General features: G+C 35.4%; 3 long non-coding RNA genes across 7 annotated transcripts in view; 1 reads left to right on the forward strand and 2 right to left on the reverse strand.

Moving 5' to 3' along the window:
* Window positions 1–24684, reverse strand: LOC135300320 (uncharacterized). Of its 4 annotated transcripts, XR_010362181.1 has the most exons (5): window positions 10313–10482; window positions 9152–9191; window positions 8778–8824; window positions 4271–4372; window positions 1–2424 (listed from the first exon to the last, which is right to left on the reverse strand). It is a non-coding gene; the product is annotated as an uncharacterized LOC135300320 (long non-coding RNA). The 4 variants fall into 4 exon arrangements; XR_010362180.1 differs by lacking the exons at window positions 9152–9191; window positions 10313–10482 and adding an exon at window positions 24358–24684; XR_010362182.1 differs by lacking the exons at window positions 9152–9191; window positions 10313–10482 and adding an exon at window positions 24358–24684 and having other exon boundaries at window positions 3290–4372.
* The window catches only part of LOC135300318 (uncharacterized), a 243056-nt gene that overhangs the window by 24247 nt on the left and 193189 nt on the right, over window positions 1–25620 (reverse strand). The gene's annotated exons all lie outside the window — the stretch shown is intronic.
* Window positions 24535–25620, forward strand: part of LOC135300319 (uncharacterized) — a 13558-nt gene continuing 12472 nt past the window's right edge. For both annotated transcript variants that reach the window (XR_010362179.1, XR_010362178.1), the window contains exon 1: window positions 24535–24670. This is a non-coding gene — a long non-coding RNA (uncharacterized LOC135300319). The remainder of the gene's footprint in view (window positions 24671–25620) is intronic.

Below are 25620 nucleotides of genomic sequence, written 5' to 3' on the forward strand. Positions count from 1 at the left end.
GATTTGATTCAGCTAACTCCAGTTCTAAGAAGATACAGCAATAATATCTGAAGGGGAAATATCTTTCCATTGTGCAGTGATGTTTACTGTTCTTGCTTCTGTCTCAGAAAATGGCAGTATCTCTCATTATTCAAGTACATTAGTGATATTTATTTCAGAATAAGCAGATTTTCTTGTCCTGACTACACAAAATGTTTGCGACAAAAAAAATGTATTGATTGATATATATGTAGCTCTCGAATGTAAACCCTTCAAGCCATTCAATTTCAGTGACAATCCTAATAGCTCTTTTTCTCTATTACCTTATCTGCCCATACTCAGACTAGAATCTGCAATACATGAAGATCTGCCATATTCACAAAAGTGTCTACAATTACATTTTCATAAAATCATCACCTGCTCCAGACAGGTAGAAATGTGTACCTTCTGCCTGGAAAAGTGGTAGAATCACCATCCCTGGAAGAGGTCAAAAGGTGTGCAGATTTGGAGTTTGGGGATATGGGTTTGTGTTGAGAGCAGTGATTCTGGGTTAATGACTTGCTGGTCTTAGGCATCTTTTACAACCTTAACTATTCTGTGTTTCTGTACGTGATTTGCAACTATGACTCACAACCACTTAGCAACAGAACACAAATAACTTAAATTTTTTGCTGAACCTTTTACTGTTCAAGTGGACCACTGAAACTTACATTCCTGAAAAATTCAGCTGCAGATGTTATCAGACACAACCGAGTAACAAGAACCTATTTTATCTTGTTTAGACTGCTGTGATGAAGAGAATGGAGAATTTACTCTTGAGACTTCACCGAAAGAGCTATGTAACAGAATATGATTTCTTTTTAAGACACATAATTGTTCTGTACAAAAATTATCCTACTTCATGTCTGCATACAAGATCAGATTAGACAGGCCTCAATGTTTATAAGTTCACCAGTGTTAAGGGAATTCATTCTTGTTAGGATCAGCAAAGTCAAGCTAGACAAACAGATTCTGTGGACTGAGTCCCCAAGGAACTGTCTCCAGCCAGCATGAGAATGCTATCAGCAATTATCAAGGATGTTGTCAAGGAAATATGAACTGTGCCTTCTTATGTCTGTAGTGATCATGAGATGCATTTGGATATGATAGATAAATAAATGACTATGCACTTTTTAAATCACGGTTTTAAGAATTTTAAAATAATATTTAAAGTATTAGTATTTTACATTTATGGAGATAATTGGGCAGAAGAAATCAATTGTTCTACATTACTACAGTAGTACTTGGAAAAATTTGAATAAAAATTTCATATTCACTGTTGGTACATTTAAAAAGTATAATTTAACAATAAAGTGTAAAATAAAAGACTCCTATGCCTTTAACAAAAGAATCTTTAGAAAATAAATATATTTCATGGTAAGAAAACCCTAATTTTCTTTTTTTTACAGTCAAAAAATTTCCTCTCTTAAAAACATATCTAAGAATGTGTAATGTAAGTTTACATGCTCTCTTTCAACATTAGTGTGACAAGTGTTTGTCTGATCATCAATTAAAAAAAATGTAAAATTAAGTCATTCATGGAAAAACATTGACATGGAAGAATAAACATCTCTATGACCTTCCTGGTATTTTAGCAATGGAATGCTGATGTGCATCATTTAAAATCATATAATCTGGGAAGTACTTCAAAGGCTTCCTGTAAAATGTGCTTCAGAAGAATCATATATTCCAGTATTGACTGAATATACAATTATGGATAGAAAAGGAATTTAAATTAATTGTTTTCATATGATGGAATATTTAAAGGGACCTTTAGGCTCATCAAACTCTGCTCCCTCCTACTATCTAAGAAACCTGCAGTGTTCTACTGCTCCTACACATTTTTCACGCTTTTTTATTTTGCTAAGTGGTTGGTTCAGCCTTTCCCCCTAACACTGAGAAGTTCTTTCTGAATTTGCTTTCTGTGCTGCTTATGAAAACAAACATTGCTTACAACTGTGCTTGTAAATCCTTGTACTGTTCTGTTAATTCACTTTTTTGCCAACTTGCCATTTACTTCAATCCAAGCACTGATGCCTTAATATCTTTACAGAGAGGGACTATCAAACATCTTATCCTTTGGTTTTGGGTAATATAATGTCTTGTTATGAAGGCACACAAATGATTAGGTCTCATCTTTGCAGAGCTATGAGGTTGGGAAAAATGGAGAAGGGCAGATTCTTTTAGCACAGACTGAATAGACGCCTCAGTTACACTACAGGTTTAGTTTGAGAAAAAAACAAACCAAAACAATATAAAACTAAATTTTTGAATATTTGGAGGAGTCAAAATTATTCCCACGCTACATGTACCTAAAAACCTATGTTCAACAAAAGACTATGGAATTCCAACATTATCACTGTAAGAGTACGCGATCTTGTACACCATGATTGATCTCAGTTCTTCCTATAAGAACAAAAAAAATGTTCATTGTAAGCACACAAAAGGCAGAATTGTTGCTGAAATAGTTTTTGACAATATGTATATGCACAGTGGTAGAGCACAGGATTGAAGTCATTTTTATATACACTAACCAAAGTCAAGGTTTACTACTGTTCTTTCAGAACCAAACTATATATTTTTGATAAAGAATTAAAGTGCAATTGAATTCTGTGATTTTTAGGTATCATAGAAACAAACAATGTTCCTCTCCTTTGTCATTTGACATGTAAAACCCAGAAATATGGGTATCACAAGGTAATTGTCAACTTGGTACAGTAACATTTGAGGAGTATGGTAGAAAAAGAACACAGCCCTGTTTTTAACAATTACATTTTACACAAGCTTTTTTAAAAACATTCTGAGAGATCATGTTTCTTTTTTTTTTTCAACAAGCAATGCTGACAAATTGAAAAAACTTTTTCGTCTTAAGACTGAATTGATTTCTTGTCCATTGAATTGGGTATGTCTGAACAGTTTATTTTCATCAAGCAAAATATCCAACTTTTTCATAATAAAATTTGATTATAAAGTATGATCTATCAAACTAAAATATTCCAGTAAAGCAAAAGCACTTTTATTATATAATAATGGGTTATATTTATTGATTTCTATACTAAACAGGAAAGTTAAAAATCATTAGTTTCAGTATTGTCAAGATACAGCAGGATTCTAATACTTCTTAGAGTTGGATTATAAGATTTCAAACATTTGACATTATTTAAGTTTGAAGTTAATGTGAATTCAGAATTTCAGAGAAGTTGTCCTACCAAGCAGAGATATGTATTAAAGACAAAGTTATAGGAAGCACTACTGTGTTGAATATTTTTACCTTAAGATTTGGGAGAGAACTTTTCCATTTTGAAATTGGCAGGTCAGAAAGATAAATCAATCCCATTTCAAGTGACAGAAATGTACAGCTATCTTAGAAGGCTCTTGAAAGCAGATCTTAAACTATTTAAAGTCAACAGGGAAATGGTTCTTATCAAAATAATAATGTCTTCCTGATCAGATTTTTTTACCCATAATATAAGCACTAAGCATAAATCACCCTACCACTTCATCTATCTCTCTTTGACACCTTAGAGCCTTGGAATCTCCACTAGCAGAAATTGGGCCAAGCAGACACACTCTGGGCAGCTTGAGAGATGAAGCAAAACGAACATGGCCATCACTCCTGCTACATTTGTACTACTTCTGTAGTAAAAGACATCACTGGAAATTAGAACTGTATAAAAAAATTGCCTTTCTACTTTGCTTTTCCTTTCTTTATTTGTGTGTGAAGCAGGGAGAAGGTATTAGACTATGGAAGAGATTATTTTCTCTCTTGAATGTGCTTGCACAGTGAGCACTGTCAGTATGGGTAAAGAGCACCAGCACCTCTGTTACACTGAAAACCTCTGAAGAAACAAAAGAATATCTAATAATGCAACTTAAAGTTTTTAGTGCTTCAGATAACCATATTAATTACGTCTAATACATTAGGTATCTGGGTTGCTTATAAAGCAGATCGTTCCCCCAGAAGCATTTTAATTTATTCTCTTTGTGAATAATTTGTTCAGGAACCAGGAAAGAATTATGCTTCTGACATAATGGATTAATAAGACAGTATTCAAACAACAGAGGAAATTAAGTACAAAGGTTAGTAACCAAGGATGAAACAAATTTTTAAAAATACATAACCCATTTCTCTGAATTTCTAGTGTACTTAATTTCACTGAATCCCTGTGACGAACTAGTGTTTACTTGAATACTGCAGAAGAATTTTTGTTGAACAAAGATAAACTTTATTTATGTATAAATATATGTATACCTGCATGTTTACTGAAGTGTAAGAGTTGCTTTAGGAATAGGTGATTCCTCCGTATAAGGTTATGTTTGGCTGTTTGTTGGTAGGTGTGTACAAGTGCACACACTAAAGGAATAAAAAAAAGATTAATTCAATTTTGATGAATGTCCAGGAGATGAAAACTTTGTTCAAGTTTAATGCATATTTTTCATCCTGGAAACCTTTATGATTAGTCCCTATTAAGTGCCTTTTACACGGGTTAATTTCTTCATTTACTGGAATAGGAAATAGAGCATGGGAAAACTATTAGGGAAAAAAACAAAATACCACAGTTTTGGATAAGAGATTGTTTTGAGGGCTATTTCTGAATAACATGCTGTTTACATCCAACAACAATGATGGAAAGACCTCAAGGTGCTTGGAGACAGACTTTCTGTTGCTGGGAAGGAGTTCACCTAATTAATTCTGTGGAAAAAAATGTATGTTAAACAAAAACGTTGGATGTAGTTTCCAACATTCTCTGTAGCTCTGCCTGGTTTTTGTTTTGTTTTTTCCAGATGCTGGAGCATAGGATAAACAGTCATGCGATAATGAAGAGAACTGACAAATCTCTCTTTTTGGTTCTGTTCTAAATGAGCTATTGACAAAATATCTGTGGTTCACTCTAAAACTGGAAAGAGAGATTGATTTCTATTTAGTATTGAAAAGAATCTGGTTTCTAGTTCCCATAGGTTTTGAAATACAGTGACAGTTAATTGTCATTAATTCTAACAAAATATTTCATCCTTAGCTTATCATCATACCTTAATAATCAGAAATAATTAAAATTACTTTTACATTAAAACTTTCATAAATACATAGAAACCTGTTAGTCGATTCATAGTGAGATAAATGAGGACAGAGAGTCTCTTTTTGTTCTGCACAGCAGAGAACGAAGCTCATTTGGAGTCTATCACAGGACTCCTGGGCTCTATCAAAACACAAGGAATAAATTATAACAGTAGAAGAATGCAAATTCTACAGCTACAAGTCTGTGCTGTAATTTTTAATGATGTGTGTGAGCCTGCTGCACTGCTCATAACAAATATTCTCACACAGTCTTATGCCCATGTACTCATCCTGTTTACAACATTTCTTTCCCTCCTGTGATTTCAAAAAAAAAATCATTATCAGTTTGCTTCAATCCCATTTCATTTTCTGAAGTTTGTAAAATCAGTTTAAAACAATTGATACAAATCAATGAGTCAAGTGTATTTGGTGAGGGGTGGAGAGGAAGAGTGTTGCAGTATTTCAGTGATTCCCAATGGGTTTCTCAGTTATCAGTCTGAATGACTAAGGTTTTCTGGTAATAATAACAGCAACATGGTCTGCTAGTTAACACAGCAATCACACTGAAGTGGAGCTCTGCTTTCTTAGTATTATCAGAATGCAAGTTCTTCACTCTGTGATCCCTAGAGGACTCAGGCAAGAACTCCAAGGTCATAGATGATCTTCAGAGTCACAAAAGACAAAGAAATGGCAATGAAAACAAGGAGTAAGAGGTTGCATTTCTACTTTTCTCTCAGAAATCAGTGCTCCCTCTGTATCTGGCTGATCTGTTTAGAATAAAGGGAAAGTCTCTCTGCATCACCACCACATCAGTTGCATAAAGCTTTCACCAAAGCTCTGGTGGCACATACATTGGTTCATTCCCCTCACACAAGTTCAAGCAACAAAACAGATCAGTTAAATATATATATATATATAACCTCGCCGGTGTTTTACCATTTTGGAAGTATAATTTAAAATATTCTCCATTAAGTTGGCAATTCAAGTCTTTTTTTTACCACCACTGATTTTTGTTGGGAGGGTTTTGTTTGTGTTTTATAAAACAAATCACCTCATAATCCATTTGCTAACAAGTATTAGGCAAAAGTAAATCTTAAATTCACAAATGTCACACAACTGAAGTACAAGTTCGAAAACCTGGGCTTGGAGTGTCCTTCAGAAAACTGGCAACCTTCTAGACATTCAGCAAAGCAAGTAACCAAAAGTAATTCAGCTAGAATTTCAGAGACAGTCTTTAATTCTTACTTCTCTATTTTGTGATGTAATATGGCCAAGGAGTAACACCATTTTTTATTACACAGGACCTTGTTTTTGTGTTTCTCAGAACATTTCTCAGACATTTATTTAGTCCTTGAAATATCCACATAAATTAAGAATATTATCTCCACTTCATACAGAAAAAAACATCAGTAGGGCACACACCAAGTTTAGTCAAGTACCAAGTGATATAATTGATTTTTGGACTGATGACGACTAGAATGAAAACCCAAGCTCTCCTGAATAAGCCCTGTGGAATTTGGTGCTGGGACCCATGAAAGACATTATTGCTTTAATTCATAAAGAACAGTGTATTTCTATATCAATTTAGTACAAAGACGGGTCTGTAAATATGACACTCAGAAAATAGTTTTCCAAAATTCTCAGGACAAATACCTATGCTAGTTTTCAGTCTCAAAAGACAGAATGAAGATTCCTTCTTTCTCTATTAGCCCCACCAAATTCGTCATTAATGTGGATACTACACAGAATAGTGAGGCAGGAAAACTGTAGTCTCTTTTCATCTATTATGTGAAAAGATTTAGAAAAACATCAGCAGAAAATTTTAAATTTAAATTTTAAATTTCTAAATTTTAAAAATTTAAAAGCCAATCATATTCTCATCCAAGCTATCATTTATTCCAACAATATCAGTTGTGCTTTTACTATAGCAGGTGACACGTTCATGCCTTGAATGTTTGGGGCTTTTTTGCTTTTCCTTTTTTTTTTCTTTTGTTTTTCTAGCGAAACAAGGAAACACTTTTCCTTATTCATTTTAGACTTAATGAATTCATTAAGGAATAGCTTTTGGATTTCAACGTATTAAAAAAATGTGGAAAATGTGGTACTGTAAAGTTCTTTTAAGTAATAATTATTGTGTTAGTTTTATTTGTTAGCTATATATTTATGTTTTGAAAGGAAAAAAAAGGTGATGTTAGAGATGCCATTACTATTTGAAATGTCAGTTCTGCATGGGATTAAGCCTCCATGGCTGAAAATCACTGTTTTTTGTCAGATATTAGATGAATATGTCCATGTTTGCAAAACAGTTAATGTCTATTTTTGTTACCTAGTAGCAGAAAAAAAATTTATTTTAAGGTGTTTGTATTGAGTTAGACAGAAAGAAACTATTCCTCTACACGTATTTGTTGATGGTGAAAGAGCATAAAACACCATTAAGCATTTGTGAGGCATTCTTTTCTCTTGTACGCTGTATGTGACACTAAAAAGTATGGAAACCAAAACAGATAATGAAGTGATCCACACTCAGTAGAGGAAAAGAACAGAAAGAATTCCTACATTCAAACTCAATTCTTGTTTACATAGCTTCATTGGTAATGTGAAATTCAACAACCTCAATTTAGGAGTTGGGTTAAGTCAATGGAAATATGTTATCTAATGAGATACTAGCTAGGTAAGCATTATAGGTTAATTTCTATATCTCTCTTTCAAAGAAAACCTCCAACTGATATACTGAAATTAATTTTCTTGTAAAATGACTGTCTAAATTAAAAGTTTCTTAGAAGCCTGTCCTTATTATTCATATCATCTATAATATTTGTACTAGGATATCCTACAGCCCCAAAACATTTCATTATTACACTAAAGAAATGTTTTCAGGACTCGGAGTCAGAAATAGAACAAAAATGTACTACTTGCAACTCTAGTAAGAAAGCAAACTATACTACTAAATGGAAAATTCACTGATGCAAGAATTTCAACTTACAGTCAATACCCTGTATACCACAATTTATTTCACTGCATTTAATCTGTGAAAAAGGTCAGAGAAAGATGTACTTGAACTTCCCTGCTGTATAGAAAAGTGCCTTCTACAGAAAAAAAAATCCTGTACTGAAGTTCATTTCCAATGGAAGCAGAATTCTGTTTCATTTTCTTCTTGTGCTGATAAGGAGATGAAATCTTCCCATTCAAATAGAGTTTATAGCCTCTAATTCATATTTCTACATTAATTGAATTCTGCTTTCATTTGGCTGAAATAATTAATTTAATATTCAGGAGTCAGAAAAGAACTCAGTTCTATACTATGTTCAAAAAATAGAAATGCATTAATTTATTTTTTAGCACATGGTTTAGTCACATCTCAGTTCTTAAACCTTCAAAATAAAAAAAATCATATTCATTAGGACAATTTGAAAAATTATACTCTTGCTCACAAAATTTTCAGCTTTATATAATTTTAAGAGTCACTTGGAGTAAAGGAGATCAGGTTTCCCTTCACTATTTGCAAGGTGTTATAAACATCTAACAGATCAGCCTGCTTGTGAAATGTGATAGAAGTGAATTTTGAAAGGTTTGAGTTTTCCTGAAACAGGTTTTTCAATCACTAGTGAATTAGAGATGAGTTTAAAGTTCTGTTATCAAATCAGTGCAGCTGTATACTACTCGTTAGGATACAAAGTTTAAGGTTTAAGGATTTTTGTCTTACCTGATTACTGGGAAAAAACCCCCATCCCTCAGGTACATAATGTGAATCTAGTATAAATTGTATAAAATGCACAAAATCAGTAAAATTAGCATAAAATACTTTATTTCATCACCGTCTCAAAATATGCTAACATAATATTAAATTTTTCCAATATCCTCTGAAATTATTTCTGGCTATTTAATCTAGAAAAAAAATCTGATGCTCTTTTAAAGAATATTTTGTTTTATCACTGGACATTGTGTAGGACTAGGAGACTAAACTGGTCAGAACAGTTAGGAGTAATATAAATAAGGTATTAAATGAAAAATATTGTAGCTATATCATATTATAATAACATTATATATATTCTAGAACAAAAAAAAATATAGTTTTACCTTTTCAGATTATAAGAACTTGCTGTAAGTTGAAGAGTAACTGATTATCAGTAAAAAGTTAGAATAAAAATATATGTTGAGGTAGGTAGAGGGATGATTTTTTTCCTTGAATCTAGTTGGCACTCCCCATCTTTCAAAATATTCTTTTCTCACACATTCAGCTACACAACTAATCTTCTCATCCTGAACTCAGGTACAATATGCACTTAACTACCAATGTCTACCATATGCTTAAAATATCCACAAATTCTACGTTAAGCTTTCTATTTTTCAGTTTCTAGCTGAATTTTCCATCTGTAATACTACTATAATTAAAACTGTCAAAGTTTTGAACTGCCATTCTAGACTTCAAGATTTGCAATCTACAGGAAAAAAAAAAAATCCTGTGGACCTGGACATTCACTCTTTATTGACTCTTTATAGTTACTGGACTAAAACTTCAGTATACAGCAAAATAATAATACTGTATAAAGTATATATAGTGCTTAAAAGCAACCTAAAGTATTTTGGTGGGCTCAAAGCCATGCCATAGAAATTTCCTGAACCCTTAAGCAGCAGCTATATGAATATGTCTTTCTTTTAGAAGATTAAAAAAAGTAACCCTGTCCTTAGCTGAACACGTTCTTATCTTTGAGCAGCGCACTGCCACGTCACACGCCAAGCATTAAGTTCTCTCTTTTGATCAGGATCTTAGGTTTGCTGCCAGGAATCTGATTTCCTGCACTGTTTTATGGTGCTGCTGCATTTCCACCATTTCTCATTCCCTTTTTAATCTACTACAAAACCAAATTTATTATTTAAGAATTAATTTTAATTTAATAATTTCTCATTTTGTAAGTATTATTGTATCCACCTGTCCTTATATCAAGTGAAAATTTGTAATCCACTTTGCAATGGCTCAGCTATATGAGATCCAAGGATTAGTTTAGTGCAGTGCAGCTGAATAAACTAATTTTACAGAGAAAATTTTTACTAAACTGAGACATAGCACATGGAGCACCAGCAGCCTCATGTCTGTCAAGCTGTTGGAGACTACACTGAGAGCAATGGGTGGTAGGACCTTCAAACTCTGGGATAGATTTTTAGCAGAGGCCACCTGGGCAGTCAACACCAGAGGATCTGCCAGGCAGGCTGCTCTTGCCTAATCAAAATCCTACATACCATAGCTACAGATAAAGTTCCCGTAGGGCACATTAAAAATATGCTGGGGAAAAAGGTTTGGTAGAAGGGATTATTCCTGCCTCAGGCAAAGGTAAACCCATCCACAGGATTACTTTTGCTCAAGAACTTGGGTGCACTTTGTGCAGGAAAATGGGGAAGACTTCTTGTGTGCCTCAAAAGGTTTTTATTTTAGGTGAAAACAGCCAATTATTTAAGCTGTAATTAATAGCTATAGTTTATAACTATTTGACCCTGTGTATTACTGCTTCTGTGATGGCTATATGTGCATCACCTCACAGCACTGATCTTAACTTCAAGGGTTCTGGGGGTCTGAGCCTGACTTTCATTTAACAATCACACTCCCACCAACGAAGAATGAACTGTGATAAAACTGAAGAAGTGCAGCAGTACTGAAGCTGGAACTGACTCAAATGTGCAGCACACAACTATCCAAAACCTCCCATCATCTCTAGTCCTTGAAAGACTGTATTATCATCCACCAGTATTACTGTATTTTACTTTACTTTCAGTTATTACATTTTTGTTATCTTAACATAGAAGTTTTACTTTGATTCTCCTCCCCATTTCACTAGGATGGGGAGCAGAGAGAAAGGGAGCTTGTGTGAGGGGCTGTGTGGTGTTTAATTTGCAGATGGACTTAAACCACAACACCTAAACAGATCATTTGAGAATAAAATTAAACATTATATAATCTGAAAAACACATAATCTAAAAGCTATTACTCTAATCTACTGCTTTTTACTTTCACCACTAACAAGTTGCACCGCAGGAAGATGCGAGTTCAATCTTTTTGCAACATTGCAGGAAAAGAGGATGAGAACCAACTGAACCCCAAAACCAAATCACCATTTTGGGATGGCTATATCTTGCCTGTTGTAATAGAAACCTTTTGATAGAAATTATGCTGCATCAAGAAAGCCACATGTTTTTTTCTTAGCTTGTAGCATAATATAGAGTCCTGCAGAGACATGCCCAATTTCTCTTGGCCTGAAAAACCATAATGCAACTGAAGCATTAAAATAATAAAAATAATAATGAAAGAATCAGGTGGAGAAGATCTCATTCAAAAATTTCAATCAAAATATTAAAACCTGAGCCCTACTAGTTTAAAACACAGGAAGAGGATCCACACGTGATTCTGTCTTGTATTACGTATTGTTTGGTAAATGGAAGATAGAGGGGATATTAGAAATTAATCCAGAACACTGTAGCTTGTAACAGGATGAGTGCAAACTGTTTATCTAGTGCCCTGGAAAACTGTGCTAACACATAAGATTTAAAAATGGTGCCTGTAATTGCAAGTCAGACAGAATCCTCAATGAAAATTCTACAAGGATAAAAACCAGCAAATTACCTACAAAGCACACTGGCAACCACGTTTATGACCTTCTCTGCTTTGCTTCTTTACATAAATCTGTGTGTATATGTGTCCGACTAAAGAAAACAGCTCAGCACATCATATACCATTTTCCGCTATCTGTGAAACACCTGTGGTCCACATGCTGCAAGATGACAAACACTGGAATAATTTGAAGACCTGATCACCTGACAGAACAGAAGGAATAGAAACAAGTAAGACTAAGTAGGAAATAAAATAGTAAAGGGCAAAATTAATAGAGAAGGAGTAAAGAGAAGGGAGGATATTAGTCAAGAAGTGCAAATGAAAAGAAATAAGCTTAGGATAATCACAGATTAGTAGGAACACTTAGCAGGAAAAACTTGTTTTCAGAACAGATGAAAAAACTTTCTTATAGATGTTTATCTTTATTTTCCTAAGCCACCTCCACATGAAGTGGACACTTGTGACATCGTTGCTAGCCATGAGGCAGATGGAAGCTTTAGGAACTCCACCTCACCAGCCAATCTACATATGCCAATTGTGCATCTGGCTTCTGCTAGCCAATGCACAATGAGATTTTTCTGCCTTTCAGAACCTCTGCATTTTGCAATTTCTTTTAACGGAACTTAAACTGCTGTTATCAAAACTTTGGCTTTCTCTATTAAGCTAGGTAAAAAGTTCAAAATTATGAGGAGGTGGGGAAGAGAGTGAGCATTTATCATAAAAAGAAGCCAAGTAATACTTGTTCTCTTTGAGGAAGGAGATGAACTACAAATAGCTTAGTTGGAGTATCTTTGACATCAATTAAATGTTTTTCACTGTTCATAGCTGAATACTGAATTTTGAAAGTTAAGACAATGTAAGGTTGAAATGCAAAGTATGTAGAGATGACTGAGGAAAATAGATTCATGAATGAATAACTGATTAATTTCAGAAAGGAGTACGCAAGTCTCTGCCTCTGGGCATGTTAAATTGAATTTACCTACACTTCTACTTTACAGTTGGAAATTCACATTAGCACAAAAGTTGGCATTACATAGGCAGCATTTTCAGATGACCAATTATTTTTTGTAAACCTGAAGCTATATTGCAATGATACTTGTGAGGAGATCGGAATATCTTATACCTGATAAAATCCTATCAAATCTTGCTGCTGCAAAAGTAGACAGTGCAGTGCTACAGAAATACATATCCATATTACAAATGTTGGTTCTTACTGGGCCACCAGAATGCTTTCACATCTGAAATCTGGCACTGAACTGGAAAGCAACATCAACAAAACTCTCAAGACTGCCTGAATTACCTTGCTAGTCTTGACCAAAACCACTACACAAGGTTTCATAGCCATAATATCTCTGTATTATAAAACATGCAATAGTCTATATGACATTATAGTCTCATTAATGCTTAAATTCAACTGCTTTAAAGAAACTAAACAATATTTACCAGTCATTGTCCTTTTCTTTATTGTTTTCTGCATGTTAATGGGTTTTTAATCATGACGAAAACCACAAGGTTTTAGCAAATGTGAAAAAAAAGAGAAAAAGGTAGGCAAACCATGAATTTAAGAAGAATTCATATATTTGTAGTTGGTCAGTGTGCAAAACAAAAGTTTGATTGACATAGTGCTGCTGAGAGCACAAGTACTAAATGAAGCAAATGTCTGTCAAATTTCTTGGCTCTGAGTGACTGCTGTTCATGAGAAGAATGTTCAGTTCTGTATCAGTGAATCTAAAATTATATTGACTTAAGTAATGGGTAGCACTTCCAGGCTGCATATGAATGTATCCCCTGATGAAACCTAGACACAGAGAAAGCCATGCCATGAAAGAAACACCATGTGTGTTGGTCATTCCCCTGTTTTAAACAGTCAGGGAAAGGAAATCACCTACTGCATGTTACGCTGATCCATCTAGCCATTATTAGAGCCTAATCTTTAAGCCCACAAAATCAAGGTACCTTATACAGCTGCAGGAGGCAAACCATAGAGCTTGAAGCAGTGTAGCTTTGACAGACACTGGCTTGAAATTCTACCAGTCTAAAGTATTACAGAATGACAGAATGGGTAAAGTTGGACCCACCACACTGGGTCATCTGACCTCATTTCAATTCCTCACACTCAATAATTTTTATTATATTTCTAGTTTGTTTGGCCCAAGCAAAAAGTAACAGTGGTACTGATGGGTCCTCAAAAGATTAAGGATCACAAAACTACATAAGAATTCAGGTTGGAAGAGACATCCAGATGTAAAACCATTATGCAGAGCCATTTCAAATTGCTTTCTCAGGATCATGTCCAAATGGTATTTGAGTATCTTCAAGGAGGGAGATGCACAAATGCCCTGGGAAGTGTGTACCAGCACTCAGTCACTCTCACAGTAAAAAAGGTCCCCTGATGTTCAGAGGGAGCCTCACACGTTTTGATTTGTACCCATTGCCTCTGGTTCTGTCACTGGATGCCACTGAAAAGAAGACCTTTTCTCTGTTCTCATTATACCTTTCCTTCTGGTACTTACATATATTAATGAGATCCCCCCAAGCCTTCTCCTTCCCAGGCTGAACAGTCCCAGCTCTTCAGTCTTTCCTCACAGGAGAGATCACCCTTGTGGCCCCTCATTGGACTCTGCCCAGTATGTTCATGTCTCTCATGCTTGACAGCCCAGACCTGGACACAGTATGGCCTTTCCGGTGGCTGAGCATCCCCTCATAGCACTTTCCTGCTATGTCAGTGGGTAAACATTCTAAATATGATTTTGTAATCAATTTGATATCTTGCAGAAATATCTGCAATATTTTGTTAATACTGTGCAATGAGTGGAACAGACAATTATTTTTAAAAAGCTTGAAAAAACTCAAAACCACTTACATGTGTGTTGGTGGTGGCTCACTAAAATATGTGATTTTAAAGATATTAATTTCAGTTTATGTCCTTAATAAATAGACCTTCATTGAGGGAGGTGTGAGTTGAAAGGACCCATTAAAGATCACTTAGTCCAAACCTCCTCTCATAGGAAGAGACATCGTTCAATAGATCAGATTGCCCAGATAAGTTCCAGAGAACTTCGGGATGCTCCACCATCCTAAAAGCATTCAGTACGAAGTCAGATTGGGCTTTGATCAATGTCTTCCAGAGATTCACCATACTTAATGTGAAGAATTTCCCTATGTTCAGTCTAAATCTGAACATTTAGACATTTACAAATGTTGCCCCATGTTTGATCACTACAGACCTTGCTAAGAATTCTTACTATCCTTCTCATAAGCTCTCTTTATGTACTGGAAGGCTGCAATCTGTACTCCCCACAGTCTTATTTTCTCCAGGCTGAACAACCCCAGGTCTCCCAGACTCTCTTCACAGAAGTGCTCCAGCCCTTCAATCAACTTTGTGGCCCTCATCTGTACCCATTCTAACAGATCCATATCTTTCCTTGTTCTGGGTACCCCAGAGCTGGATGCAGCACTCCAGGAGGGATTTTCATAAGAGCAGAGTAGAGGAGAAAATAACATCCTTTGACCTGCCTGCCACACTTCTTTTTATGACAGATGCAATTGGTTTTCTAAGCTGGAAATAAACTTTTAGTCAATACAAAACCTGTACAGGAAATCAACAGGGAATTTAAAAAGTCAGTTTGAGCTCTATAATTCTCAAGAATCTGAGATTTTATACTGACAAATTTTGCCCACAGCAGTGCAAAGATATAGATATTATGGAAATGCATACATTGAGTTTGGCCAGAGAAGCATTAGTCAGAAGGCAAAAGTGGCTTCATAATGCAGAAAGAGGATGTTGCTTTTTGTAGTCTATAACTTTAAGAAAGGTGAAATCAGGTGAAGCAAAAAGACAGGGGTTTTTTCCCCCCCTTATAACCCAGCACCAATTTGTTTGTACCTAAAAACCTGACTACAGAGAAATATGACCACTTTAGAAAGCACTCCCATTAGTATATCCCCAGCCAATTTCTCTCTGAAGAGACCAATATATTTTAGGACATCTTTACACTTAGCTAGAACTTACAGGTTTTTCTCTGACAATAGTCGCTTAAGGAAATGTATGAGATCGTTCCTAATGTGTGCCAAAGGCTGTCCCTGTCTGACTAGTGTAACCACAAATCTTTACTCAGGGAAAGACACCAAATTAGATATCTTCAAACTGTCTTAGTTTATTCTGTCCTTCATAAAATAATTTTTTTCACATATTTTAATATTTAAAGAGTATTAAAATTGACCTATAGGCAGGAAAGACAGACCAACATAGGAGAACTTGCACAAATAAACTACTAAAAGTGTATTTTTGTGATTTAAGCAAAGACTTTAAAAGTGACATCAAAACATTGAAAAATGAGCAAGAGTAGTATATTCTCTGAGTAACATTTCTTACAGCGCATAAGGTCGAAATCAGGCAGTCTATTTTAGTCAGAAAATTTAAGTATTAGACCACATAAAATACAGGTGGTTGGTGAGCAGTAACGCTTACCTATCTTAGATGCCCTGTCTGTATCAGTTAAGTGTCTTTGAGTGATTATTAAGGAAGGCCATGTGCTGAACACAGATCCACATCAGTCTGTCTACGAACACTACCCATGGGCAGCTGTGTTTTGCATCACTGTCCTAGCTCCCAGGCATCCAGATCCAAATAACTATTGTAGCACACAGTGGAACATAGTCTTTCCTCCAGTGGGGAATGAAGGATGCAGAGGTCTCTCATCACAAAGTGGACAGAGGACATAGCCATGATGTGCACACAAAGCCTATGCTGTGCACCAGGGGATGCAGTATGTTCTTTAGGGTATAACTGCCCTGGTTCTGCAACCAACTCTTAATTGTCTGTATGTTTTGTACTAAGCAGCCCCTGGATAAAACTCAAAAATAATCTGGAATCATTAATACAGTATTACAGCCGTAAAGCTACTTGACTTCCTACATAACCAGCATACCTATATTCATGTATTCCTGTGGTTGCACAGTATCCCAGATTCAACCGGCTGGGTGAGATGTTTGTGTCTGCTGGTGAGTGCTTGTAATACGATCCCATAAATGCAACTACATAGGCTTCAGCTGCTTCAGACTGAAGGTTGCCTACAACTCAGGTGTTTAACATGTGATTTAATTTCAAAATTCCTGTAATCTTGTTTGAGTAAAAAAACACAGCTGCTTTAACTTCAAGTGCATCCCTGGGATGTAATATAGAGCATATTATATATGACAAAAAAAAAAAAGAGAAATATTTATTAATTCATGTAATGTTAATTAAAAAATAAAACAAACAAACAAGAAGACATTAAAAGTAAGCTTTCTAGTGCAACCAAATAACTGAAAATAAGTAAGGCTGTGCCAAGAAGAGGACTGATACAAATGCATAGAGTTTTAGCCTCTGAATCCCTCTGGAGAAATGGAGCACGTGGAACCTAGTCAATTAGGTCCTCTGATCTGTGATTAAGTATGATTGCTCACAGAAATGATGATACAGTTGTCTGTCACAATTCTTTGTGACTCCTGAATTTCTGAAACTCATAGCAAAGTCACTGTAGCATTTATTTTAGTGTAACTCTCCTGAAGCTCTGAGAACCTACTGCAGTGCCAGGGTCAAACACTGGAAGGCTCAGAAAGAAATTCACTGCAGGCGTGCAAGAAACAGACTCCCTCCTTTCTGTGTCTGTCACGGGAAGGAAGTTAACAAGCTTTATGAGGATTTTGGTCTGTTTATTCTGTTCTCTACTTCTAACTTAGAAGCACTTAAAGGTCTCTATCAGATATTAGGGAGAAATAATTACCCAGCTGGGAATGAAACACTTAAGTTTTAAAAATTTTTGGCTACATCAAACAAAGAAATTAATCTTTTTAGAGAACCACAGCCTTCAGAAGTTTTATTGTTCTGGAATGATTTCAATGAATTACTAGTACTTCTGAGAACCTGTAGAAGAGGATTTGATAGATAGCCTACTTCAATGTCTTACTAAATCATAGTCCCGCAAGCTAAATTAGTACATAGGAAAGACTAACTGTAAAAAAACCCAAGATATACTAGAGCACAGATGAAATGTTTAGCATGCTTCTGGACATACTTTACAGGCTGTGTCCCCATAACACAGTGTCCATGAAATGTAATGCATCTATGGTTCATCCTACATGGCGGTTCTAAAACCTACACATTTCCAGCTGCTTCCCAGAACCCCTGGGGAAGAGGGCAGGTCCATTTTCCCATGATATCCTCAACTGATAAAGTGGTCAGAGCTTTAGTAACACAGTTTTAATGTCCATACATTAAAAAACCTAGTGTTTTCTTGAGCAAATAGGCCTACTCTTCCCCACAGAATAACTTTGAATGTAGTAGCAGATACCAAAAGTAGACATCTGGGGGACAATTCTGTAGTGCCAATTAAAGCAGTTCAGACTAACCCATCTCTTACTCTCTGTGCTCTGTGTTGAGGAAAACTAAAAGGCAGTGAGAAAACAGCTCTCCTGGTATGCTTGAGACAGTGTTTGATTCTATCAAGTTGGCACGAGTCAGTACTTGCTTGTCCTGCAGGGAGAAGAATGGTTTAATTTTTACAAGCATACAGAGAGATAAAAAGAAATCTTAGTATAAATCACTTAAGTAGTTAATTAATTAAGGGACACAAACCCATAGGAAATCAAGCACTCTTTCCAGGGAGCATTAATGTACTTAGCTGTTGCTGTTGTTTTTTTCGTCCCCATGGTTCTATGAGAATTAAAACATGAAATAATGAAGCAAGATGCTGTAATTTCCTACTGTTCTTTACACATTGGTTACAGTAACCATGAGAACTATGGCATTAAATAGAGTTCTTGATACTTTTGGAGCTATGAAAATATTCAGATATACTTTCAGAGATGAATAAAAATTAGGCAATCTCCTAAATAGTCTAATGTTATTAACTTGAGAAGGATTCTTCTCAAATATTTTTAATAGTATGTAATGGGGTTTTTTTAGGTTCAAAACTAAAACAAACTAGATACTACACATTTTAGGAATTTGATTTATAAACAAAATGGGGACTTGGAAGTAAAGCATTTTTTCAGAAGTGATGCAGTGTTTCTAAAGCATTTTGATAAAAATCGAAACCTGCATTTTGCTAATACAGTAATTCATGGCAAGTTTTAAACCCGTGTACAGCTGGTTTTGTTAAGTTAAACTTTACTTTCTTGAGATGTTGCTAAACCTCCTTTCACTTTACCATGTGATTGAAATTGACCTTCTAGAAACTAGATCAAAATAAAATACTACTTTTTCCTAGATCAAAAAACAACCACAGATATTGAAAAAAAACCACACAAAAAACCCCCCAAGCCTATTAAAATCTTCCACCACTGAAAATCATGGCCTCTTTGTGCTGTTATTTTCTGTCTAGATACTGAAAGATCGAGATGTCTGTTCTGCCTTATAACAGAAAACAAGAGTAACTGAGAGAATGACTTCAACACACCCCTTGTCAGTGCTACAGACCATTAGCAATACTATAAATAGCATGATCAAATCCCAGATTGCAGATTCAGTCATAAAAGTGTCTACATCTCATGCTGATTCAGAGGGGCAGCAGCACTAACTGCAATCTTCAAGGAAAGTGACATCTCCACAGTATTTTCTACAGCTCACTGGACTGGTGACAGTACAATTGTTAAAAATTAATGGGGACCATCAGACGTGCTTAAGTACAGCTTAGCAACTATGAAAGCTGTACTTCTCATTTGCATGTGATAATGTAATATTATTCTATGGGGATAGATTGTAATAGATTATGTTTCATTCAGGAAACACTCTTCTGAATCTTTGACATTTTGACCACATTATTTTCTAAAATTGTTAAATTTATAGGGAATAGGAAGACAGAAGTTGTTTAACATTGTTTTCTTTCTTGAAAGTACTCTTCACCTTCTGCTTATGCATTATAATCCTTTACTGTTCGAGAATTAGTTAACATTCTAAGAAAGTCAAGATCCTAAAATCCAAAGTTTATCAAGAGATTGATTGTGGTAATTAAGAAAAATTCAAAGCTGTATCCAGTAATTCCCAGCTACATGTCAGGATTCAAAAGTCATGGCACAAGTTTGTTTGAAAGCTTATAATTTTGCATGCCTGTATTTTTAAACTGCAACAAAGTATTTCAAACAAACCATGCACCCAATGAAGGATTTATTAAATACACTGGGTTGTTTTTTTTTGGTTTTTTTTTCATCAGGGCAGAGTAAATTGTTACACTGTTCAGAAGATTCTTAAGAACCCCTGCTTAGAGGCTGAACCAAAAAGGATGAACTGACATCTGAAAGGATAAACTTGTGACCATTTGTTCTGAAACTACAGATTCTAGACACCTGATGTTGCTGTCAAAAATTAGGCTAGACAAGTGACATTTCTTTGTCCATGCTCAATACTGTGAATATCTGAGGAGTCCTAATGTTAGTACAGAGAACTGAAGACTTTCAGCAGAAAAAACTTGTGTGCTATCTCTGTCTTTTAGGAAAGGGGGAAAAATAAAAGTAACCAAGTTGTAATACTTCAAAAATGTGCAGTGCATGTGAGAAATAGCTAGAGTCTCCAATTATTCTGACAGCAGGTAAGCAAATCGTCAGGGAGAGGAATTGTAAGTTCTAAGCATAGGAGACAAGGCTTGAACTAATAGAAGAGGTGGAGCATGCTCTCCCTACTGCTCACATGGATGTGATTTCCCAAACCTTTACATTTCTTGCAAATATCAGCAGATAGGACCACCAGCAAATACCTGTAGAACCTCAAAGTCTTGCACCAAGTGCTCTGGTGAACACCCTGCCACTGCAGAGATGAAGCCCAGAGTCCATCTATTGCAGAAATTAGTAACTGTGACTCTTATGTGCTGCAAATAATGAGCATAATTATTTGTTTGTGCATTTATTATGTTACTTGTGGGACTGAATGCTACTCAAATCTAGGAGACCTTGATTAGACAATATTTAAAGGCCAAAAAGTTTGACACATAATTGAAAGTATTTGAGTAAGTTGTCTATATGAAGTGAATTTTCCCCTCCAGAGAGTGATTCAGCTCAACTATCTGAAATAAATATCTTAATGATGATAGAAATTTGTTTCTGGAGATGCCTCTTTCTCTCCACAGATGAGAAGAGGAAACTTTCTAGATAAAATTAGCCAAAACTGTTATCACTAAACCATGTAGGATTGACTCGGTGCATTCACAATGTCACACTTGTGTGGAAATACACATATTATGGAAACAAAAAGCACCATGCTATATGTAGGCAAAAGTTCTAGACTAAAGTTGCACAATTACTTTAAAATTTGAGTTGTAAGTTCTTGACCATAATAATCTTTTAGCACAACCTAGGTATCAGGGCACTCACTGGACCACATTTAAGATTCAAAACAAAAGAGAAAAGGTAAAAGTTATGTTTGTACTGTGTGCCAAACGTGTGATGCACATCACTGTTCCTTTCATCATCCAGACAGATGTCCTACTGCAGGATATCCAAGCTGTGTTCTCTGCATCTGTCCATGTGGATTTCTTTCCAAAGGAAAATAATGACTTGGAGGGATAGATACAGATCTGCATCTTACTTTTCCGCTTTAGAAACACTCTGTGTAATCTCTTTTGCCTCTGAATTTTGTAAGAGAAAAATCTGAAAGGAAAAAAAAACAACAAACTCTTCATCACTACCTAGATGAAAAGGATTTTTTTTTTTTTTTTTTTTTACCTTGGGTAGTGGAATATAAGGATAAAAATCTAAAAGCACAAAATAGACTTTCAGGTCTCATCTGCCACGCTTACACATAAAGGACCTCACTGATGAACAAGGAGGATGGCTGCAGCACAAGGTTTTAAGAGTTTTTATAATTTGGAAGATCCTAGAGGAGTGTCCTTGTAATCTGGTTTAGATAGACCAAAAATCTAACCCATGGACCAAAACTTGGAGTATGAAAGAACTCCTCTGTCTCCTGTACTTATTAAAAATGGATAAAAAAAGAACATGTTATTGCAGTACTACTTTAATTTGTATTTTCCTAGGGCTCGTATTCGTTTCCCAGTTATAGAGGAAGAAGGATTATATTCAATTTTTATTTTTACTACTAGAGGTATGGATACTTGAGAAATTGATGTTATTATCATATTTCTGCTTAGCTAGCACCTTTATTATCTCTAAGAAATACTAAACACATTAAATTTTTGCAAAAGAACCCAAAACCTCTTTTTGTCAATTTTTCTCAAAATTACCTGACAAGAGAGTATCTTGTGTAGGAGGAATGACTCAAATCTTCATTGTAAGGGCTATTACCTGATGTCATTGTCAAAATGTTCGAGTTGACTCATTCACAGAGAATCAGACAAACAAAATGGCCTATGCATACAATCAAGCAACCTCATGCTAATTCTTCTTTTAATACAGCAGGCTATAGATGTAATATGGACTTTGGAGAGTAAAACCAAGTAGAAAGTGACCATTTTCCAAAGCAATGGTCAATCTACTAGCCAGTCCTTGGGCTAGCATTACCACAGTTATCTTTATTATTTTAAGGAAAAAAAATCATAACACTATTTTATCCAATAAAAATGTTATTCTACATTTTTTCGGATAAATTAAGTTCCTGATTGAAAAGAAGAAAGAACTCTTTTTCCATAAAATGGTTCACCAGAAATTATTTCTCTTCCTTTTGAAAGGTTAAGCTAAAGAAGAAAGTCTCATTTCCTATAAGAAGCTGATTGCTATCTGTTTGGATTATCATATCATTAAGTTTCCTTGGCTTGCTTAGTTCCATGATTACTATCTAATAAAACAATGTGCATTGGTACATAAAAGGACACACTTATTAAAAACAGTCTTTGAATGCTTTGGATCAGAACATTGTGAGTGTGTAAAAATCAGCCTTACATCTATGTTATATGCATCACACTTTATTTTAGCAGAAATAACGGATAATTTGTTTATATTTGAATTTTACTAAACTGAGTAGGAACAGAAATATTGGGACATCTGACATGAAGCCTGGCAATGATGCGCTGATAAATGACATGAACCTATGCAATAGGTAGGTATGCAACCGAGGGACAGGTAAAAATTAAAAAGTATTAAAAACATAGCTGCAAGATTAGCATAAAATAAATTCAAGTTTAATAATGATCTAAGAAGAAGGGTGGAGTAGTAAAATGCTAAATACTCCTCTCCCTTATAGGCCATGGTTATCTCAACTAGCAAAATTTGGTAGTAAAAAGACAAGAAAGAATAATAATGGTTCCACCTTAACAAAAATACGTTCTTCTAACGCCACCCATGTTATAGGTATGTCCTTTAATAAAAGCCTGTGGTTGTTTGTCACATTATTATCCAAAGCTGAATTAACAATGGTAAGTACCAGGAACAGCATAGACAGGACTGAACTAGTAAAGAGCACAAAAGTGTAATACAGCTGAGAAGCCCTACTGTCTTAAGTGGTGTTTGAGATGAAAATAACTATTATTCTTCTGACAGTGACTAGAGCAGACATAGTCATAGTTGTAGCTAAATTGAATGACAATATATCTCAATTCTGCAAGCACCTGTAATACTCACGACATATGTCATTATTTTAAACTTAGTATTGTAGAGTCATGGATTATATAATCATGGATTACTGAAATAAAGATAGAGAATTCTTAAGTGACCTAGTGAATTCTAATCACTATAAAGTAACTGTCATCAAGCTTTTAAATTAACTGGAACCTGCAATTTATTATTTCCTATTAGGTACACTACTTGACTAGTTAAACTGGTTATTGGATTCTTCATACAGTAGCCCCTGAACTCCTTCAGTCAATTAAATTCTTTATTGAATCTGATTTGTCAATGTCAGTGTCACTTCTAATCTCTTAAATCCACATTGGTTCAGAAGCTTTAAAATCTACTAATTCGGTTGCAAAACTAGGAAGTTACACAGACTGAATCCTTCCCCTCTCCCTGTTCAAGCCACGAACCTGCCAACAGTGCAAAAGATATAAACACTTGTATATATACACCTATGTAGCTACAGAATGAGCTGCTTTCTAAGATGAGCTATAGAGCATAAACAATAAAAACATATAAACAAAAATACTCTATTGGGTGTTTTGCTACCAGGATGTTGCATATTGAACACTTTTATCTTTGACTCAGTTTCTTATCACTTTAGATTACAGAAATTAGCAGAACAAAGTAACTATAACTAATTCCAGAACTGGAAACTTTAAAATCTTGGTAACATTCTTCACAGGTTTTGATTGATATCCGCAAAAGTATTCTAGAGCATTTTTAAACCTGTTACAACATTAAATTCCCTCTTAAATCTCCCCGTTTTTCTGTTCATCAACAAAAGCTAGATTTCAAAAGAAAAACACAGGTGTTGAAGGAAAAGAAAGGAAAAATACAAGTATTAAATAACTGATCTGCACGATGTTCTTGTCAGCCTAGTAACTCTTTAGTTCACCTGAAGAGCAGCACAAACATGCAGGCTATTTATTTCCATATTGCAAAGTAGAGTTTGCCTGACACAGACTTCTTTTTCCTTTAAAACCATTCCCTTTCTAAAGGATCTCCTTTTTGCCAGTAAAAATCTGCTTTTTACATATTATAGGCATATAAGCCTCTGAACTATGAAAGCAATTCCCCTCCCAGTTTAGGCGCATCACCTTTATTCTCAAAGAGAAGGCAAACCAGACCAGCCTCTTACCAGACACAGGGAAAACAATCGCTTCAGCTGGATCCGGCAGCGCCGTGTGCGAGCAGGCAGCCTGAGCGATCCCTGGGCCTCACACAAAAGCGAGATAATTGGCTTTCACGGAGGAGCTGTAAACATCCATCACGGCGGGGCTGGGCGGCGGCGGCGCTGCCCCGGCCGGGCTGGGCGCTCCCCGGCGGGATGATGTCAGGCTCGGCCCCGGGCGGGCGCTCATTGGCTTCCCTCACCTGGACCGGCCCTTAACCCTAAACTGCCGGCCGCCCACTGAAAGGTGTCTCTCTAATCATTGCCTGCATACGCACAGGTGGGGGCTTTCTGGTTTTCCTTCTCCTTTTTTTTTTTTTTTTTTTTTTTCCCCTCATCTCTTCTCTCTCTCCCTTTTTTTTTTTTTTTTTTTTTTTTTCCCTTTGAAGGAAATGAGGTTGTACAAGAAGCTCCTGCTTTGGGGACCAGGTGCTTGTTGTGGCTTAGCTATTGAATGTAGCAATTAAATAAATTCTAAAAACTAATTTGCCTGAATTATTAAACAAGACCCTCAGGTAACTGCATTTTCATCATCTGTTTGCTAAATGACAGTAATCATCAAAATATTGTACAGAAAAGGTATTAAAGGAAAGGTTAATGCATGCAGCACCTGCAGAAATCATATTTTTAATGGTTTTGCATTGCAACCTCTTGAGGCATGAGATTAATAAAGGCACATGCTGGAAAAAGGGTGTAAACTCAAGAATATTTCACTACTGCAATGTTAGGTAGATTTTTTGTGTCTTTTTTGGTATTTAAAACTAACAGAAAGAGTGTAGGGATGCACAAATGTACATGCAGAGTTATTCCTTGAATGCTAAGTAGAAGCCCAGATATTCTGTAGTAAATGAGGCATGAAACACATTGCCAAATGTATGATGTCCTAAATATAGTGACACTAAGTATTTAGCTATGTTACAGGCAATATCATAAATCATGAGAACTTTAAAATTAGTCCAAATCAGTGTTTAAATAATTGCTTTTCCCATAAATGAGTATTTTGATCTCTCACCTTTAAGTGGCAAAAAATCCTTTTACTCTATAGAAAAATGCAAAAAACCCCCATCTATCACATGTTGTATTTGTATCTTTTGCTCTATGTCAACTTTTTTTAACCTTGGGAAACTAATACTTTCTTGAAATGGATAGGAACCCAATCCCAAAGGTATTAACAGTAAAAAATATAACACACAAGTCTATTTATGGTCTGCTATCCCTCAAAAAAAAAAT

The sequence above is a fragment of the Passer domesticus genome, chromosome 5, assembly GCF_036417665.1.
Source record: "Passer domesticus isolate bPasDom1 chromosome 5, bPasDom1.hap1, whole genome shotgun sequence".
NCBI classification, from domain to species: domain Eukaryota; kingdom Metazoa; phylum Chordata; class Aves; order Passeriformes; family Passeridae; genus Passer; species Passer domesticus.